Source organism: Mus caroli, unplaced genomic scaffold (assembly GCF_978045245.1).
Source record: "Mus caroli unplaced genomic scaffold, Mus_caroli_1 scaffold_9, whole genome shotgun sequence".
In the NCBI taxonomy this organism is placed as follows: domain Eukaryota; kingdom Metazoa; phylum Chordata; class Mammalia; order Rodentia; family Muridae; genus Mus; species Mus caroli.
In genome coordinates, this window is record NW_028227264.1 from 19,412,943 (window position 1) to 19,431,709 (window position 18,767).

Sequence of the window (18,767 nt, forward strand, 5' to 3'; positions counted from 1 at the left end):
AGTTAAACATATCCAGAGCCATTCACCCCAACCTAAGGGAATGGGGCAATAATCTTTTGCTTGTTTATAACATTACAATAGTGTAATGTTAAATGCAGGCCCCCAAGTCCTGGTTGTCCCAGAGATGAGAGAGCCCTCGTGTAAACCCAAGTAACATTATGTAACATTGCCCCAAAGTTATTCCTGTTGGTTTTGTTTGTTTGTTTGTGTTTTTTTTTTTTTTTTTTTTTTTTGAGACAGGGTTTCTCTGTATAGCCCTGGCTGTCCTAGAACTCACTTTGTAGACCAGGCTGGCCTTGAACTCAGAAATCAGTCTACCTCTGCCTCCCGAGTGCTGGGATTAAAGGTGTGTGCCTCCTCGCCCTGCAAATTATTTCTGAATTGTAAATAAAAGTGCCTATAAGTAAAAAAGTTGGCAGTGTTGAGATAGGCATTTCCTGGTGTTCCCTGCCTGGGGATGGGAGGAGATCATGACAGAGGTGGATAGCAGAAGGTAAATAGAGGAGAAGCCATCATGAAGTAAGAACCTTAAAGTAATGGTCATGTATTAATGACTATTAAAGTAATTAAAGTAGTGGTCTAATTAGAGTTAAGAGCAGCCCAGACAAATCCATGGCAAATTATATAATGGAATTATTGGCTGAGAAATATGTATACTATATAGAGGATAGCTATCTGCCTAACTCTTGTGCTAACTAAGGGTTATCATAAATATAAAGGTTGTAGGCATCTTTATCCAGGAACTAAATGGTCAGAGGATGTGTAGATTCCTGGGTTGAGATCAAATATTTTCTACCACACAAAACAAGATGTCAGCACCTAGAATTACAATCTTCCTGCCAGGGGACCAGCTCCAGCGAGGTTCTTCTTTCTTGTCAGTTCTTCTTGAGGCAGCAGAGGGGGAAGAGTTCCGTGGAGGGTAAGACTTTGTCTTAGGACATATTTATGGTTGCTTTATAATAATAAAAACTTTACTTCTGTAAGTTACTATGCTACTGTGTCTGATTAACTTATCTAAGTCTAAGTTACTATGCTATTGTAGCTGACCTGCCCTCTGTGCTCATTTGAGGCCAGAGAGGAGGAGTCCTCTCAGGCACTTAGCACCTCACCCTAAAACAGCAGGTGGGTTAGGGTTAGGGTTAGGGCCTTTCCCCTATTGTCCAGATGCCTCTGTCAGGCTAAGGGGAAGTTTGGAGCAATAAATTTCTATTGAACCAGGAGAAGAGAATAACACTCTCAAAAGGAAAAACTTTTACATAATCAAATATGCATAATCTCATATAAGTTCATATACAGATTCATAATCAACACCGCCTAAGAGCACCTCAAAGAGGCCTACGAACCAGGAGACGACATGGTACCACACCAGTTCCAGGTGAGAGATGCAGTTCTTGTCCGATGATACGGAGCTCAGATTCTAAAACTTTGTTAGAAAGGCCCTTACATCATGATGCTGACCACCCCTACTGCTGTCAAAGTAAAAGGCATCTCTGTTTAGATTTATGCCTCTCACGTAAAGCAAGCTCCTGAAAAATAAATCCCCCCTTGGTTGACCACCCTCATTTCTACTCTGATGGGCCCTCTAATAATTTTGCTCTTACTGCTGACATGTGGCCCACTAATTCTTGATAAATTGGTGACCTTTATTAGAGAAAAGATTGGTGCCATCCAGCTGTTAGTACTAAGACAACAATACCAGTCTCTGCAGAACCTTGAAGAAGAGGTTGCAGTTTAGTTCTAAGATTAGAACTAGTAACTAGAAGAAGTGGGGAATGAAAGATCCTGACAGAATGTAAAAGGTCACAGAAGCCCTGAAATTGGCAAAATAGATTTCACTGTTAGCAGAACTAGCTTCACTGATTTAGAAAAATAGAGGTGCACAATGCTCTGGCCACTCCTTGAACCCGTGTGTCTGACAATGTTCTGACCGTTCCTTGAACCCAGTTGTGTGCCCACTGCTGCACCTCACTGCCAGGTGTCTGTGATATTGGTTGCTATATTGGTTGCTGGGAAAGAGTCAGAAAATCTCCCCAGCAACCACAGCCGGGCCAATCCTGAGTTGCTTCACCTGCATCAGACTCTTTCCTTGTACCCCTCCCATACCCATTTTTTGAGAATAGACATTGTTTAGATCTGGAAATCCCCTACTCCCCCCTTCTCCTTTCCCCTCTGAGGGCCTATAAAAACTGGGACCTCTTTCCCCTAGAGGTCGATTCCTCTACCCTTGCGTGGGATATGAGTCATTCCCAGAGCTCTGGCTTTCCCCAAATAAAGCCTCGTGTGGTTTACGTCAAGCTTGGTCTCTCCTGAGTTCTTGGGTGTCCGCTATTGTCCCCAGGCCTGAGCAAGGGGCTCCTCTCAGAGTCTTTCATTTGGGGGCTCATCTGGGATTGGCGTGACCACCCATGTCTTTGAAGACCAACTTGGAGGTGAAATTTTTTGTCTAAAATATTTCTGTGAGCCGGCGAGGTTCAGTGCTTAAATTTGCAGCTTCTACATTTCATGAGAAATGGAGACCTCTACCTCAGGATGAGGCACTGAGTGTGAACAGCAGAAATGCTGGAGTCACCGGCTGCTGCTCCTCACTCTGGGGGATGCCCTGAGCGAGGGGAAGGACTCCAGGAGTCCATCTGGGGCTGAAAATAAAGAGTTAATAGTCTTCCTAGATTGGAAGACTTAAGCACTTCCCTGACTTTTCTCCATTTCTGAGTTGGTTTTTGTTTGTCCGTTAGAAGAAGACAGGCATTGGGGCTGGCGAAATGGCTCAGAGGTTAAGAGCACTGACTGCTCTTCCAAAGGTCCCGAGTTCAAATCCCAGTAACCACATGGTGGCTCACAACCATCTGTAACAAAATCTAATGCCCTCTTCTGGAGTATCTGAGGACAGCTATAGTGTACTTACATATAATAAATAAATAAACCTTAAAAAAAAAAGAAGAAGACAGGCATTTGTCAGTGTGTGTTTGTTTTATGTGTCTGTTTTTAGGTATTTGTCTGTGTGTGTGTGTGTGTGTGTGTGTGTTTTGCGTCTGTTTTGTGTTTTCCCTGATATTGGACGGACTGTAACGAACCCCACTAAGTTTGACTTTAGACCACTGGACTGAAGTTAGATCAAGGGCCCATAATCTTTCAGTAGAAAGTAAGAAGGGACCTTGGCAGCCTTTTTGTGTCTCCGAGTGACCGACTTTTAATGTAAAATGGTCACTAGAGGGGACTTTTGGTTTGACTCTTATCTTTGAAGTTAAAGCCACTGTTTTTCAGAGCAGACCTGGGTCCCACCTGGATCAACAGCCCTACCTCAGCTAGAATTCACTGCCATAAATCAAACCATAGATTACCCATGCATCTTGGAGCCCTTCCCCCAATGCTCCCCTGCGCGCGGATGGGTCAGCAGATGGCAGCAGAGGCAGCAGTAAAAACCCTGCTTGGACCACAAAGCTTTCTGGCCTGGCTGTGAGAGGGCGGGCAGGGCTCGCCCTGCCACGCCAGCTCCTCCTCCAGCTGCTTTCGCTCCCCTGGTGAGCATGCAGCCCGAAACAGCCTCCTCTTCAACCCACAGCTCCTTCCCCTCTGCCCTATCTCCCAGCTCTGGAATTGCTGGCAGCAGTCAGAGGACCAAGGACCAGCAGCTGGGACCCAGAGCTGACAAGCCCAGAGTCCCCCAGCAGATGGAGCTCCTGACACCACTTCTGACTTCTGCCTTTTCCTTTGTGAACTGTAGGTGACCTGCCCAGGGACCACTCCTCTCAGAGACTTTCAGTCTTGGACACAGTTTGTAGACCAGGCTGTCCTCAAACCTGTAAAAGCCTGACTCTGCTTTTCCTTTTCTTTCTTTCTTTCTTTCTTTCTTTCTTTCTTTCTTTCTTTCTTTCTTTCTTTCTTTCTTTCTTTCTTTCTTTCTTCTATCTTTCTGTCTGTCTGTCTGTCTGTCTGTCTGTCTGTCTGTTTTGTTTTTTGAGACTCTGTAGAGTGAGGCAGGTCTCGGCTTCCCAAGTACTGGGATTAAAGACACTGCCTATCCTGTTTTTTTTGCTTTTTGTTTTTTGTTTTTGAATAGTGAGAAACATGATCTATTTAGTCCTGTTGTCTGTAGAAGTTTGATAAGGAAGGCCATTTGGATTTTATTAAAGAGTTTTTGACTGATTGCATTTCAGCTTTCACTGAGTATCTTTCTTATGATCAGAAAGTAGAACTATAAATTTAGTCTTAGGAATTATTTTACTATCAAGTGCTTTTGTGCAGTGTTGTTATATTACATGGTTGGTTACATAGACTGAAGAGGTGGTGAAATCTATGTATTTCTAGTTATCTGTGATGTCCCTGAACAGGCTGGCTTAGTCTGGAACCACAGATACCTGAAACCAAGTCTGCATAGAAAGTTTCTTGGAGTTCCAGAGTGAGTTCCAAGTCAGCCAGGGCTACACAGAGAAACCCTATCTCATAAAAAAAGAAAATAATAATAGAAAGAAAGAGAGAGAGAAAAGAAAAGAAAAGACAAGGAAAAGGAAAGGAAGAGAAGAGAAGAGAAGAGAAAGAAGAGAAGAGAAGAGAAGAGAAGAGAAGAGAAGAGAAGAGAAGAGAAGAGAAGAGAAGAGAAGAGAAGAGACGAGAAGAGAAGAGAGAACACACTCTGTAAGCCAGGGTGACCTTGTACGCAGAAATCTGCCCGAGGTTAAATGTGTGTGCCACAACTGCCCCAGCTCTACACTAATTCTCTCTTTCTCTCTTTTTTTTTTAAAAGTATGTGTGTATGTGTGTCTGTCTGTCTGTCTGTAGGAATGGAAGTAATATTAATCCATTAATATCTCTTTTTCCTAAAATTCATGTCACTCCTCCTTATTTTTTCTCTCTCACTCACTCCATATTTGTGTGCATGTGTGTGTGTGTTAGTCTAGGGTACACAAATCAAAGAAATCATATTTCCCAGGGATTCTTAGAAATAAACAAGGAATCCTAACCATCACCACCATCACCACCAATAAAAAGGCTGTGGAAACTGTTTCATGTCCCTCTCCCCAACAGGTGAGGATGTAGCTGCTTAATACTCCATGTGTGTATGTGTTTTCATGGCCAGCTAGTACCAACCCCAGATTTGTGTTTCAGAGATCTTTACTTATTTATTTCTCATGCCTCGTCTTGAGTGGGTGGTAGGCCACCACACTTCCAGAAAAACAACATAAAATCAACTAACAAACCAACCAGAAAATGTAAAAGAATGGATTCATCTGGCATTTAAAAGTAATAGACTGCTGGGCAGTGGTGGGGCACGCCTTTAACCCTACTACTTTGTAGGCAGAGGCAGACAGATTTCTGTGTTCCAGGCCAGCCTGGTCTACAGAGTAAGTTCCAGGACAGCCAGGGCTACACAGAGAAACCCTGTCTTGATCTCAGCACTGGGGAGAGGCAGAGGCAGAACTTACTTTAGAGGCCGGCCTGGTCTGTCTTGTATGTTTTTACACCATGTAGAGAGGCTTTGTCTCTCATAAATGAATGAATACAGAGAAAGATATCCATCCATCTATACATGCATTGCATTCATGCATGCCTGTGCGATGGCTCAGAGGGCAAAGCTGCTGGCTGTTAAGGTATAGGTAAAAGAGTAAGGCCTAGATGGAATGTTAAGGACTGAGGAAACTATTAAGGCCTAGATGGAATGTGAAGGCCTACTTCAGATTAGATAAGGGCTAGGTAACCTCTTACCTGGCTAGCCTGCCATTTTGTGCTGTTAACTACTATTATAAGGACACTTTCTCATAGCTTGTTTCTGCTTTTACTGCCCGAATTGATTACATATTCTTGTTGGTTGTGTCCTCGGAAACCAATCACTAAAGAAGCCCATCGAACTGCTTCCTTTGTTTTATAGTAATCTGCAATAGGCTTGGACCCAAACCGACCACCAAGCAGCATTTCCTGCACCCACCCATGGATACACTTTTATGGCATTTGCTCTTAGAAGCTGCCCTGGGGATGGACCCCCGACCCCCACCCCGCACAACACAAGAGAGACACCTGCAGGGATTCAGTGCAGAGACTACTTGGAATCAGAAGTCTATTTGGAGTAGGGTGTGAGTGAGTAAAGTGTAAGTTCCCAAGGACTCCCAGGGAACTGACATCTTACTTGGAAGAAAGAGACTTGTATGCAGGCAACTGACTTTATGTTTTGCATGTTAAGACATGAATGTTAGACAAGGCAAGTCCCCCTGCCACAGTCTAGTACACCAACTAATGGGTTAGGGTCTGGGTCGGGGTTTAGGGTTAGGGTTAGGGTTAGGGTTAGGGTTAGGGGGTTAGGGTTAGGGGGTTAGGGTTAGGGTTAGGTTTCCCTCTGCAACCCCTGATATTTGAACTTGAGAAACATACTTTGCAAATGATTGGGGATAGCAGGTTTTGGTTTTTGTTTGTTTGTTTTGTTTTTGTTTTTCTGCTGTTTTTCCTTCCTTACTAAAAAATATATCTACAGCTGATCATAACCAACGGACAGAGCGGCCCACTAGCAAATCAGAGAAGAAGGTGAATGTAATCCTAGCAGGAAAAGGACTCCTAGGACTTGAGCACTTGAGCCTCAATAATGTGAGAGAACAGACACAGCCATTTATGCAAGGGTTTAAGAGGTTACATTAACCGTAGGAAACCTATACCAACCACTTTATAAACATTCTTAGTCCTGACATATGAAACTGTCATGTTTCCACCAAAATATCTAACTCAAATCTGAGGGGGGAAAGATCACTCACAGTAAAGATCATTATCATCTACTGTTATTGATACAAACTTATGGTAGCAGAATTCACAAGGGAAGTGTCTCAAGGCCTCATCTGCTTGCCAGCCATTACAACATTATTAAACAGCTCCTGCTTCCTACCATTAATTTACTGCCAAGGACTCAACCGCATACTATCATAATCATTAGACTGACACGTCCTAAAGAAATGTAAAGCACTTGATAGGAAAAGAAAACGTCCATGGAAATTAGGTGTTAATTTTCATTTTATTATTAATGATCCTATTTTAAAACGGTAAGATTTCTTCAGTTTATCTAGCCACTAACTCATTAACTTCACAACCACATAACAAAAAACTTGCAGAATGCTGTTCTGTATATAGGAGTTAATGCAGTGACAGACGGGATGATTCTTGCCCTCTTGGAAATCTTACGCTAATGTTAGGCCTGCAGTACACATTCATTCTTATAAACAATAACAGAGTGGGCAATGTTAACAATGTAACCATTTAACAACAGTTAAAATAAGGTCCTCAAGGAAAACAATCCATGTGATCTATTCTCACAGAACTCTGGGAAAGACACTCTTGACTTTATTCCTCAAATATGCACTGACTGCAGAGCTCCGTCATCACAGCAGAATTTTCTACTTCTTTAGGATCCCATGCCACATCTGGAAACTTGAGATCTAGTTGCTAGTCCAGATTCTTTCCTTCTTCTTCAACTTAACATGTACCAGAGTTCTCTATCTCCTCTCCATCCAGTGTGTGTACAGTCTTTTCGGACACATAGTTCCATCCTAGACCAGTCTCCACTTGTCTAATGATGAATTCAGCTCTTTATTTTATCAACCCAAGTAAAAAATGGTACCATGTTTTCCATAAATGTGCTTCTCTTGATTCATCTCAAAAGACAGAAACCAGCCAGCCAGCCAGCCAGCCTTCTTTCCACAGGGTGTCCTGCAGCCCAGGTGGTCTTGAACTTGCTATGTAGCAGAGATTTGCTTTGAACTTCCAATCTCTTGCATCCACCTCTCTTAGGATTATATAGGTATGTGCCACTCTGCCCTGATGGATTCTAAACCTGGAATTTGAACCAATGGATTCAAGTGCATACAGATCTTGATGAGATCACCTTCATCAGTCCAAGGCAGTCAGAGTAGAGAGGAGAGAAGGGCAAAACTCCTTTAAAAAAAAAAAAAAAAAAAAAAGAAAGAAAAAAAAAGACTGCCTCTGCAAAACCAGTTGGTATATATCTGATCCCAGCAGTAGTAGTTAAAAAACCCAGAAGTTCATTAAGTTAAGTTCCCAAAGTTAAAATAATTTAGAACAACTAGCAGGATGTTATAATTTTGGTGAAGTAGTGTGTAAAAAATGTTATTTCAAAGCTCAGATAAGTCACATATTCTCCATTCACAATTAGCTCTACGAAACCCTTCACCCAACCTTTCAATTATGTATGTCTTGGTTCTTAAAAGCTCAACAAGAAAAGAATCTGATTTTACCTTTCAAAAACAATTTTATAGGGTCAGGATGAATTTAAAAATAGAAATAGACTTTTGTTCTTCTTGTTTTGTTGTAAATAATTGGCGACACTCCTGTTCAATAGTTGCATGCCTTTTAAAACCAAGAGCATGCTGGGAAAAGTAAGTGTTTGATACTAACCATGAGGAACATCCATCCACCAGGAATGTTGTGAGATCACTTAGCAATAAAGCAAAGGAGAAAGAAGAAAAGGCTCCCTGGAAACCCCTGTAGAGCACCTGAGTGCCTTGCTCCTCCCACTGACTTAAGCACAGTGCAAAACAACTGAGTGTCAGGAAGCAGCTATTCCACAGACTCAGAAAACAAGCAGAGAGGCTCTAGTGTGTGACAGGAAATGAGTAAATCTAGTCTGGGATTTTACCATTTGAAAGAGGTGAGAGGAGGGCTGTGATGGTAGCTGCTGCCAGCCCTGATGGTCTGTGTTCAGTTCCTGGAACCCACGTGGTAGAAGGAGAGAACCACGTGTATCCCCTCCATGCGCACGTGTGGGTGTCCATCACATACACCGAGGGAAATAGAAATGAATACGTGTGAAAACGAACTAAACGCGAGCTAGCAAGCAGAGAGTGGAGGTGATCTCTCGAGTTCTTCTAAAACACAGAACACAAAGGAAATCAAAGTCCTGTTTGTGAGATCTCAGGAGGGTCTATAGACCCTCACATGAGAAAAAATTCCACCAACAGACTGGCTCACCCAGATGCAGCAGCAACTAAATGCAACATCAATTTCCAATGCAGATTAAAAATTATATTTTACCAGAACACTGAATCCATTCATGCTGTCACATGGGGTGGGCGAGCCATGAAAATACATACTAGCAGTTCATCTGTGTACACTGCATTTTCCTTCATGAAATTATGTTTTTTTTTTTTTTGCTTGAGGGCAAGAGTTGGTTTTGCTAATAATTCCCATTTTTGTACCGTTTGACCTTTTAAAAGTTTCATTTGATCGTGTCAACCCACTAAGGTCCAAAGTGTAGGAATTGCTTCCTTTTTATTGTTGAGAAATGTCACCCAAGAAACATTATTAATTTACTCAAGATTACATAGTTAAGTTGAGGGGGTCAGGAAAAGAATCGAAGTCTCCCACTCCTGTCTGTGAGGGCTACACTTAAACCACTGGTCACAATGACCCTTCAAAATGTTATTCACCATCACCTGCCTGACCATCCTACATTTTTGAAAACAATATTGGGAGACATTTCAACATGCGATAGCTGTGTGGATTTCATTTCAACAGGGATACTCAGTAAACACTTGCTCAGTGCTAGAAACCCTACATTCTTCTCAGACATCATCATCTATGGCAGAGAAAATATCAACTCGATTCTTATTTAACACTCTTTCACAGGGCCTTTCCTTAACAGCTCTTTCCTATGACATCACTGATTTGCTATAGATTCATTTTCTTGACACAGGATATACATGATCACCAAGACACTTTCTGCCTCAGGAAGTCCATAACTAGGATTATTAATTTAATAATTAATATAATTAATCATGTGTTTTATGTAGCAGTTAATGTAAGAGAATAAATATATTCTGACTGCCATGCCAGAGGTCCAATGTTGTCAAGTCAGGCATGTATCCAGGAAGAGGGATTATTAAAGGGTGCACCAACAAAGCTCTGTGAAACTCTGGCCCTGAAACACAGGGAGCACTGCAGGATGCGTGCAGGGAGGGGCCCCAAGCCCACATTCTGAAGATAACTCCAAGTTAAGTCAAAGAAACAGATGTGAGAATGGCATCTCCAGGAACTGGAAAGGTCTGATTGTCCACAAATAACAAGAGCACAAACAGCACATAACAATAGCACCAAAGTCATTATCAGTAGTGAGGAAAAATAAGGGTAGTCAAGAAACACTTAAAATGTTGTTATGCATCTGCAGGTCTCAGTAGAGTTCATAGATGTCTGTGATAGAGTTAATACCCTCAAGTCTTTCAATATCAATGCTAACCCAAAATATTTGCAAAAACATGATTGAGTTTTTATTACTGTTGATTGTTGAGTATGTCTCTGAATAAATGAAATATAGTAGGTTAGGTCAAGCACCCCGAGCACTGGCTACTCTTACAGAGGACCCAGGTTTGATTACCCAGCAACCACATTAAGCTAACGAGCATCTGGAACTCCAGATTACAATAGGAAACTCCTTTTACAATAGGAAAACACTGCCTATTGGTTTATTTGTTCAAATGTGCAATAGGCTATTTATAAATAAATGGATCTCCAGTGAAGTATGTTAAAACTGCAACTGTTATTAACTGAAATCTAAATGAGAAGAAAATAAGGCATATTTGATATGTAAATTGAGAACAAACATTCTGGTATGATGATAGACTTTTGTCCTCAAAACACAGAAACACCAAAATTATCCACTGAACAATAGTAAGACAGGAATGTAAAAATTAAGGAAGGGAGAAAAAATGTTTTCAAAAGGAAATCTTTGGAGATTGGTGTACTGCAAATGAGACTTCCTAACCACACTCCTGGTAGACATAAATACAGGCAACTGACAACTGCTCAAGACTGTCAGAGATCTAAACAATGGGTCTGAAATAAACTAGAAGCATTATTTTTTAAAACAAGGATATATCTCCACGGATACTTGTTGGCCTGAGTCTTAAACAAGAAGAAAACCACAAGAATTATTCAGATGTGTATGTTCCCTTTTTACAGACCTCACTGTTCCTTGACTCCAAGTGAGGTTCCATGACTTCCATGATGATATACTTACACACAAAGGAATACAACCACAGAGCTAAAACCTCGTCGTTACTAATTGCAACTACAGGAAGGGAGAGAGCAGAATGTCACTGTGTAAAAATGTCTGTTTGCTCAACAGCTCTGAGGACTGCAACTTTCAAGAACACAGAGAAGGAAAGAACACGCACACCTTAAACACTGAAGTTTAAATGCTGACCTGACCCTATTTTCACTGAAGCAAGCACCCCAATAGATTATTCACCCACAAAATAACATGTTTATTTGTTGTGTCTGGCCAGCGGCTCACATGTCTGGGTTCTAGTCTGGAAAGGCATCTTGGAATCTGGAAGAGAAGAGGGGACTAGGCGAACGCGCGAAGGATGAAACCAAGGCAGTCATTCTGATCAAAGTTCGATTTTACTAATTCCAACACTCAGTTATGAAGCAGGGGAAGGGGCCAAATCATCTTGGAGTAAGGTTGCAGGTGAACACTCAATGGCTCTGGAACAGCTAGGAGGCAGGCAGTGGGAGTGGCAGGAAGATAGAGAGGCAAGCTCCACCATGATGCTCTCTAACACTGAAACCTGAGTGAACAGGTTTCAGGCTGAGGAGGGGAGATTACATTTATTAATGAGGGCTCTCATGAATCAAGACCTCTGAAATCCTGGCTTTACAATTTACAATAAAATATAAATATATGATGTTCTTAAAGTCACACTTCTCTTCTTTTATATTCCTTACACATTGCTGAGAACTTTAAAAAGAGAAAACGAGAAACATTTCCTTAAATAATCGCAACACTACAAATCTTATTTTTCTTTGCCTTTAAAACTGTGACTAAATACTCTAATAATAACTTAATGTGCTCAAAACATTTATGGATTACAACCTTATCTTCTGGCAGACAATCACCATGGCATCATAGCTCATCCTTGAATTTGAAGCCTTTTTATTGCTACTTTAACAAACTTACAGTCTGGGGCCACATAGGTAACACTTACCTATGTCTCCCTGCACTGAACAGGACCACATATCAGTTTTCTGTTGATCCTGATATTCCTTCACTGACAGCAGAATTGTCTGAATAGCCAACCAATGTACCAGGTGTCTTTCCTACAACTAGTTTTTAGAAAAGAGGTCTTTCCTCTCGGATGATGGAGAGCCTCATGCCCTCCTCACTGGTCTGCACTCGCTCGAGCTTCTGAGTCACGAAGTGGCCGCCTTTCTTCAGGTCGCCAGCCCTGAACATCTTCCCATAGGGGCCTTCGCCTATCTCCGCCACTCACTCATACTGCTGATCGGCGCCACTCAGGCTGTCCTTCTCCATGCTGGCTGCAGGCTGCCGGCGCCGCACAGTGGAACCGGGGTGGGTACTCGCTGCCTTACTCGCCTCGGGGACGCCCGGAGTCGGACTCGCGGCTTCCGGGCTAGAGGGACGGAACTTGTCGCCCGCGGGCGCTAGCCGCGCGCAGCCGCGAAACTCCGCCCAGCCCAGTGGCCAGCCCCGCCGCCGCCGCGGGAGAGCGCGGATCACTCCTCTTCTCCCCTCCGCAGCGATTACTTAGTCTGTCCACAATCTCCGCACCTGGGACGGGGAGACCCGAGGACAAGGAGAAAGTGGGATCAGACTGCCCAGGAGACTTCCACTGGGCTCCACCAGCTCCCCTCCTTCTCCCTCTACTCGCCCTGGCTGCCTAATCCGACCATGTTTCTCGGAGAAAAACCGAGTTACTTTTCTTCCCCAGCAGGGCTCGTGCCCTCTTCGACTGGAAGAGGTTAGTGGGGCCTTTTGGGGATGAGCGCCGTGCGGGACGCGGCGGGACTAGAGGGGGCGTGCGGAGCAGCCCAGAGTGTGCCCGGAGTGCGGGGGAGGGGAGGCGCCGGGCGCGTCAATGTCAAGGCTCAATATTTATACCTATATCGTTGTTCTCAGCTGCCCTCCCTGACTCCGGGGGCCTGGTCGTGCGGGGTATGGTGCGACCTGGGGAAGTTTGGGAAGTGGCTTGAAAGCACCGGGGGTTCACCCACGTGGGGCCGCAGAATGGGGTTGGGGCTCCTAGGACCCTGTAACCCAATGCTGCGAGTATGTGAGTAGGGGTGGTCAGACATCTCCTCGGAGATTGCTTCCTTTCTACTTTCAGTTTTTCTACAGGGAGACATTTGAATGAGACTCGCTCTCACAAATGGTCTTTGGGGTATGGGCGAGCTTAGCGGGAGACGAAATTCTGCCTCCGCATCCCGGAGGACCTCCCTTGTGGAAACTCAGGGAGGACAGACCATCTGGTAGGGGAGAGCAAGGGGCCCTGGAAGAGGAGAAGTGTCGTGCCGCACTCCGCGTGCGCGTACACACACACACACACACACACACACACACACACACACAAAGATCCTAAGGGTATGGGAAAGGCAGGTCCATCACACTTTCGCTCGTCCTGTCCTGAAAAAGTAACTTCGGGACTTTGCTAGCTAACCAGGACTGGTACTTAAATTTTCAACCCGTGCAAAAGCAACCGCCCTTACGACGGTGGGGGTGGGGGGCAGTAAACGTAGGTCTCCCGGGTGTGAGAAGGGTTAGGTCTCCCTTGTATCGCGACTTCCGAACCCCCGCCCGGTATCCTGGGCGGCTGAATGTCGGTAGCCAAGACAGTTGCTCTGTTCTCCAAAGGCTGGAGGCTAGGTCCCACGCGCGGTCGGGCGCCCCCTCCCCGTTCCTTTGTTTAGGGAAGACCGAGTGAGCCTTCCCGTCCCACCGCGGCCTTAGTCTGGGCTGGACCTTGTTCCACCACAGCCGCGTGTCCGGAACGGTCCGCAGGCGTCTACCTGCCCCGCACCCCTCCTCTCCGCTCGCTCTTCTGCCTGGAATTAAAGAACACAGGGCGCGACCCCCACTGGGTGCGAGCAAAGCACCACCCGGCCAAGGCAGGGCCACTCCAGGCTCCTTTGAGAGCTTTCCTAAAAAGCTGCGGAAAGGACCCCCAGCCCTCGCTCTGGGGTCGAGGGCCACACAGGTAGCGGGAGGAATGGCCTTGGCGCCCATGTCCAACCCAGGCTCCTGGAGGGTGCAGCCGTCCCACCCCCGCGGGCCTACACACCCCCCCCCCCGGACCGCTGCGGCGGTGCCTAGCCCCCTCCCCTCCTCCACTTTGTTGTTGTTGTTGTTGCTTTCCCACGCTGGCTGGTTGTGACTTGACCCCATTTCAAAAAAGTTTGACACAGTGCTTCAACCTTTCCGCACTCTTCCGCGACTACAAAGGCGGCAGCTGCCTCCTTCTGCTTTCTGACTCAGCTCTCTGTCTTCACACTCATGAGCTGCTCCCGAAGCCTTGCCAACTGCCGCAAGGGTCGCCACCAGCTCAGCGAGGGGAGGCCGCGGGACCGCGACCCGCTCGCGTGTGCGAACGCAGATGCGCCCGCGCAGATAACGCCCACGTCCACAGTACGAGTGCGCCGGGCAGCCCCGGGCTGCTCCTGCCCAGGGTGTGCATTTGAACTTTAAGGCTTTAAATAAGAAAAGTAAACTTGGGGCATGAAGCAAGAGTGCACGCTTGCGGGGCTTCAACCCTGGTGGGCTGTGTGCACTACACTCCGTGCATAACGAGCCTGACGGGTCGCCAGCAGGAATCCTGGGCGAACATTTTACTCCTTCCTTGGGAAGATGGGGCCCATACCCACACCCCTCGGGAGGCTACAGAGGGAACTTGCACAGGGGAAATAAACGTGGGGGCGCGGAAACACATTCTCCAGCACGGAATCCCACCCAGACGGTGCACGTTCAATTTTAAATATGACTGTCCAAGTAGAGTCAGTTTGGGGAAGCTCAACGAAAAGTGAACGTATGGGTATTTTACGCACGAAATCTGTTCACGCTGGCATAGGACCCTGGTGTTGGGGTGTACCCGCTGTGGGAGGTTCCTCTCAAGACCTCTAGCTCCCCCCAGCTTGCCCCCATAACCTACCCAGTCTCAACGTTAACCCAAGGGGACTCCAAGGGGCCACACAGCCCCCTACAGCCCGTTACTCTCTCCCACCCCGATCCTCGCCGAGGACCCCCGCGCCTCAGCCTACCCACGCGAGTCCGTGGCCCCTTACCTGCGGTGCAGGGGCGCCGGCCTCCTGCGAAGCTGGAGTGTCTGTCTGCCCACGCACTTGTTCGCCCGGTGGAGCAGGTAACTGACTACAGCGGCCCGGGCAAGCAGCGCTCAGCGGGCAGGGGATGGGCACAGCGGAGGAGGGCATAAGGCGCCGCCCACGGGGCAGCCAGGGAGCTCGGTGCTGCGGGGCGTGGAACTGCGAGCCTCCGGGCTGGAGATCCACCTGGAGGCGAGTGTGCAAATTAAAGCCTTCCAAAGTGAGCAAGGCCGGGCCCTGGCTGTGCTCCCTAGCGATCAGCTCAGAACTGGGGGCCGGGAGGGCCAGGAGGGCCGGGAGGGCCTGGAGGGCTGGGGACAGTTAAATGAAAATTTCCGGTTCTCACTGCAACCACTCTAGTGGGGGAATCTCAGGACTGAAAATACGTGGCGTGAAAGGGATCCAGTGGGATGTGGCGTCGGGGGTCTGTAGAGTTTCAATACCTAAGGTCCCCCTGAGTTGGGGTGTTGACAGGGTGAGGGGGGTCGGGGGGGTATCAGTCTGATGAGGACAGATGAAAACAAAATAAAGCAACAGTACTTATGCGGGTTCCGTGGGGGTGGTAGATAACATTTTCCTACACGCAAAAACCGGACCTTATTGAGGAGTGGGGTGCGGGGGAAGGCGATTGACAGGATGTCCTGCAGAAAAGAAAATACCAATCTGTCCAAGCGCTTCTCACTTTCAGCTTGAGCTACATGTGTTTTGTTTTCTCTCACTTCCTTTCTGCCTCACAAAGCCCTATCTTTTCCTTTTGGACAGAGGTTTGGGAATGGCCAAGCACACTTGTGGCTAATGATCTATTTGAAGGGGCTGGAGGGGTCACAATTATTAAGTGGTTAGAAACTGTAGAGGGCTCACCAGGGTATTTCTGGAGAGCTAAAAAGATTCAATTTCAGTATTAAAAATTACTGCAAAATAACAGACACGTGCACACATAAGGAAGAGTGCTTAATTTAAGTGCTTTATTGGGGACTTTGAGATTTGAACCTTTGTAAGAATGTCTCTTTTATCTGAGAAAAAATGGATGCAGCTACTTTAGGCGAGAATGAGAATTTTGGTGAAGGGGAGGAAAGGTCTTCAAGACTTTCTACAAGGAGTAAAAGAAAATAGCTGTCTTGAAAATAATTCGATGTTTCCCCAAATCTATATCTGTAGATCTCAAAACTTTTAAACATCTTAAAGTAAGAGAGAGAAAAAAGTACAGGAGGGGCAATTTCTGTACTTTGTAGAAAAATCAACAAAATTCTGTTTAAATTGGAAATATTGCTTGTAAGAATTTTTTTATATTAGACCATGTTACTAATTTCACCATAGTTTTTTTTTTTCTTTTTAAAATTAATTCTGTTGCAATACGAAGCAAGGTTAAAGGAATAAAAGTTGCTTTAGAAAACTGCAAACCTTTTTTTTTTTTTTTTTTTTACTACAGATGCATTGTAGTAATTTTTTTAAATAACAGAATGGAGTAATGATGTGCCTTTAAACTTAACTTATAAAACACATTTTGTGTTTGAGCGCATCTTCTAAAATAAACCCATTTTCTGAGCAAATTTTATTTTTGATGACTGTTCACACTTAGCAATGCTTTTTAAAACAATTTATTTGCTGGTAATTAATATGCTTATCTTATCTAAAAATAATAGTCAATAAATAGCTGCAGGAGCAAGCACATGGTGTCATGCATTCATTTAAGTAAATAATTTATTCAAAAATAGTAAGTGGCAAATAGCTTATAAGTGTTTATCTGTGTAGTATTTTTAATTATAGCGTTAGAAAACAACTGTTACTAAGCAGATGAGAAATGTCATGGTTTAGATTACAGGATCACTTGGGCAATGTCAAAAACAACCCCCCAAACCAATGAAGCTGACTGTACCAGATTTTACCTCTCTTGGTGTCCTTTTTTTTCTTCTGCTACAACTTATGTTTTATGTTAATTTACCATTGTGTACTTTCCCTGTTTATGGTTCACATTAAGTACCAGCTGGTTAAAAATTCAGACCCAAAGAAGAGTTACAATGGCTTGCATTAACATAATAAACTAGGGGTTGGGGATTTAGCTCAGTGGTAGAGTGCTTGCCTCTGTGGGCAGTAGGCTATCATAACAAAATTTGTGCAAAGCTTACAAACTGAACCAAAGTCCAACTCCTTTGTTGAATGTCCTTCACATGAAAACACAGCATTCAAGACTCATGGCTGGACCCAGGGTTTATATACTTATACTGCCTGTCATATTCCACAGTTGCAAATCAAATCATCTTTGTGAATTTCTTAGAATTCCTGAATTTATCTCTAAACTGGGAGCTTAGTGTTACATAAAGGATATGTGTCATGTGGGAGGAATTTTATGTCAAATTGTGTAACTTTTTGTTTTCCCTTGAATAAAAATTAAAACGTACGAAGTTCTAATGTACAATTTTAAACTTGTTAAAGAAATTAGTAATTTTTAAAAAAAATAGAAGTAACAGACTGTGTAATTTTAAGCAAACCCTGGTTTATGACAGGTTTCAGAGTTGTAAACTATCTTTTCAGAAACTTGGGAATGTGGTCTTTTGATTTATTTCACAATTATTTTAATTGAAGCTCCATATAAATTTATTTCTGTCTATAAAATTCACCTATTTGCTACTTAGATAACAGCATTATAGTTTAACAGCTTTGGAATGGATCACTTTACTTTTAAACCCAATTCGTATACATGTGTGAAGGTTATCTATTTTTGTTAAATTATTACCAGGAAGAACTTACTTTTTATTAGAAACACTATAATACAATATAGCATGTTTCAATGCATTCTTCTTCCTGCTTAGGACGTTTCCAAGGTATTTGAAGTTCTTCCTTCAAATGTAAAATTGAAAGTTTACTAAATATTTTAGGAAGAATCATTTCTTTTACCAAATTTTTAAACTGACAAATTCTGAATTTGAAATAATTTTAAAACCTAAGCTATTAACTAAATACATTCAGTCGATGTAGAAATTACTTGGATTTTTTTTTTTTCTCTTTTTACTGTAACACTTGATCCAATGCATTGCATTTGAGCAGTTTAACTTGGAAAGGTTTTCATATTTGCCAGGAAGAGGGGAAAACATAACGGGTAGTAGTTTATGAATTTAAGGAAGAAAACCCCAGACATTATTCTCTTTGGGAATGTTCTGTTTTCATGGTTCTACAATCTGTAATTATCTTTATGCAGCGTGTCACCACTATATTCAACTTGTATAATTGTCTCTTCTAATTTTAATGTTTTTGATGAGCACCAATATCACCCCGTTCCTTTCTGTGTATGTCCTTATAATATTGTTGGCATATTGGTATTATGTGCTCCAGATATGTTTCTAAGATCCTTTCACTACCCGTATTAACATCTAAGCTATCTGAAAAATAATTATGAAAATACCCTTAGAAGACATGACAATCACACTGAAAATGCATACATGTCATTTTCTGTTTACACTGACAGTTTTCACCAACTTAATTATCTGAAATTTGGCTGAAAAAAATGTGGCCTAGCGATTGTGTCTCTCTAGATGTTTTTGGTTGAGCTAAAAGGTGTGTAGCTCTGATGTAGCATCTTCAGATGCAGCAGAGAAGGTCCAGCCTAGCAGATACAGTATGATGAAGTGAGATCTGGGAAGTAGGAAGAGAAACAAAGAAGCCATCCAGGA

At 43.9% G+C, this 18,767-nt stretch overlaps 1 protein-coding gene and 1 pseudogene across 1 annotated transcript in view; one reads left to right on the forward strand and one right to left on the reverse strand.

Annotated features, from left to right (window-relative positions):
• Positions 1 to 12,097: 12,097 nt before the first annotated feature.
• LOC147002577 (uncharacterized) lies at positions 12,098 to 13,080 on the reverse strand (annotated as a pseudogene).
• The window catches only part of LOC110288986 (histocompatibility antigen 60b-like), a 30,547-nt gene continuing 24,444 nt past the window's right edge, over positions 12,665 to 18,767 (forward strand). Inside the window, exon 1 of the mRNA XM_085842680.1 lies at positions 12,665 to 12,746. The gene's annotated coding sequence lies outside the window, so the exon portion shown is untranslated. The remainder of the gene's footprint in view (positions 12,747 to 18,767) is intronic.